This window comes from Argentina silus (assembly GCF_951799395.1).
Source record: "Argentina silus genome assembly, chromosome: 17".
Lineage (NCBI taxonomy): Eukaryota > Metazoa > Chordata > Actinopteri > Argentiniformes > Argentinidae > Argentina > Argentina silus.
In genome coordinates, this window is record NC_139671.1 from 15,352,740 (window position 1) to 15,355,239 (window position 2,500).

At 46.0% G+C, this 2,500-nt stretch overlaps 1 protein-coding gene across 3 annotated transcripts in view; it reads left to right on the top strand.

The window, feature by feature from the left end:
• The window catches only part of ehd3 (EH-domain containing 3), a 29,135-nt gene that overhangs the window by 9,048 nt on the left and 17,587 nt on the right, over positions 1-2,500 (top strand). The gene's annotated exons all lie outside the window — the stretch shown is intronic.

Consider the following 2,500-nt stretch of genomic DNA (forward strand, 5'->3'; position numbering starts at 1 on the left):
GTGTTATTTTTTATGAACCTACAAAACAAAACATGAAGCGATCCAACAAAGACTATGTGTTGAGAAACTCAACATCTGGCCTCAGTGGCTGAGGTCAGGGAAGCAGATTTAGTTCTGTTTTCATACGTTTTCTACGACCAATTTCCTCATGGCAAAATATGTACATGGTAATGATGTGATGCAAAAGGAGACAGGAGCGAGCTCGCTACAGCGGGTCTGGGTCCCTGCGCTGCTGAACCCGCCCGGGAGGGTGTTTGCATAACCAGTACTGGATCAGGAGCAGGGGAGGCTGGTGGAGATCACAGATCCTGTTTTGCGTAGCCAAACATCCATCATCGGTCCATTCCCCTATCCTCCCTAATGGCCTGTGTAGGTTTCCCCCACAGTCCTGGTCTCCATCAGAGCTATCAGGCTGTCCTCTCTGACAATCAGAGGAGGCTGGTGGAGGCAGAAATCGGAGAAAAAACGGGCTCATTGTAATGCATGGAACGGAGTAAAGGTATCACGTGTGTTTGATAACATTCCTCATTCCATCCAGTCCCTTCGATTTCTACCTCCATCATCCTCCACTGATTAACACACCCTGTGTGAGATTCAGGTTTCATATAGTTTCTGTTTCATTTCTGTACTATAATGACTGTGTTTGCATCTTCTGAACCTTCATTCCGGTTGGGTTGTTTTTGTCTGAATGTGGTGAAAATATCAAGCGAGCTGAAGTTGTACTTCTGCAGCTTCCTCTCTCGATGCCCTTTAAAACCACGCAGTAAGACAGTAAGCTGTAGAGAGAAAGTACTGTTTATAGGAAGTGGTGGAGAAGTGTATTGTGCCTGAGGTAGTTTTAGTCTGCATCTGATCATCCTGTGTTGAAAGACGCAGAGATTACATAGTGAGAGTGATATGCATATAAATGTCAGTGTAACTGTGTGTGTGTGTGTGTGTGTGTATGTGTATGTGTGTGTGCACGCATGTGTGTGTGTGCGTGCGCACGCGTGCGTGTGTGTCACGCGCGCACGTGTGTCAGTGAACAAACAGGACCATTGTCTCAATCTCACGGAGGATGGATCCTTGGGTTAATCCTAATCAGAAGTCAGTCTTTGAACAGGAGTTACAGGTCTGTCGAAGCTGTGATGTCACAGTGCTGCAGCCCACTGCTCAGAGCTGCCTTATCTACAATGACATCAGGACTACTGCGGTGGACTGATACGGTATGGTCTTGATATGGTCCCTTATCCCTGCGAGCCACTCAAGCAGTTCTACAGTAGCCCGAGTCTGACCATTCCCCAGCTATAGTAGTCTTACTGTGCAGCCTCTGGGGTGGTCTGTAGGTACAAGCTCTCATGGTCGCTGTCATTCAGCTGTCTTATCGCTTGATAATAGGCCTCTGTGGTCCTCTGTGGCTCAGTTGGTAGAGCATGGCGCTAACAACGATTAGGTTGTGGGTTTGATTCCCGCTGGGACCATATATACTGAAATGTATGCACTCACTGCAATGTAAGTCGCTTTGGATAAAAGCGTCAGCTAAATAGCATATATAATATAAGACCTGGTTTTATTATGATCTCTGAAAGTACCGGGATAGACGGGAATGTCAAAATGGTATGAACTGAGATGGAATGTTTTCAGAGATACTTTATTCTTTATTGTTTCTTTTTGTGGCAATGTTTGTCATGGCCCTGCTACGTTATATTATATTGTAGTTGCTCTCCGCTTGCTGCCTGTTTCTATGTTGCAGTGTTATAAGGTATTTGTGTTGGAATAAATATTGGTTAACCGTTCTCTACCGTGTTTTGGTCCGCTCTTTGTCATAGCCTAGAGCCGGAACATGACATGTTTGCCTCACTCCTTTGTCTCCACGACGATAGCTCCATGTCAACACAAAATGCAAATAGAAATTCTTCGAGTCCCTGGACGTGATACAACGGAAGGATATCTTGGCGCGCGCTGCTCACCGATACTCCAGAATAAGAGGTTCCTTGTTTCATGTTAGATTTATTCCTGAGCAGAGAGAGAGAGTAACTCTCTCTCTTCCTGTGAACTGGCCGGGTCTCATTCCTGCTCCCAGGGTTAGAGTTACCTCTCCCTGCTGCTGCCTGCTGAGGCCTCCCTCAGAGGCACCTGAACTACACTGAACTCTGCTCTACTTTCTCTGTCTTATCTCTGTTTTGTTTTTATCTCAAACGTGTCTATCTTCTCCATCTCTTCTCTTCTCTTCTCTTCTCTTGTTTTCTCTTCTCCTCTCCTCTCCTCTCCTCTCCTCTCCTCTCCTCTCCTCTCCTCTCTTCTACACACCGTATTGAAGTACATGCTACTCTTAGCTACTGAACTGTTCTCTGTTTCCCTGCATCACAGTAGTACGTACGTTGTGGGAGATGTACGTCTTTGTTTACGTCTGGGTTCATGTTGTAATATCTCTCTCTGATCACCCAGTGAGTCATTGGGGGTGTGTGGCCCCTGTTTGTTTTGCGCATGGTTACTTCATTTCACATTCAGCCATCAGGCA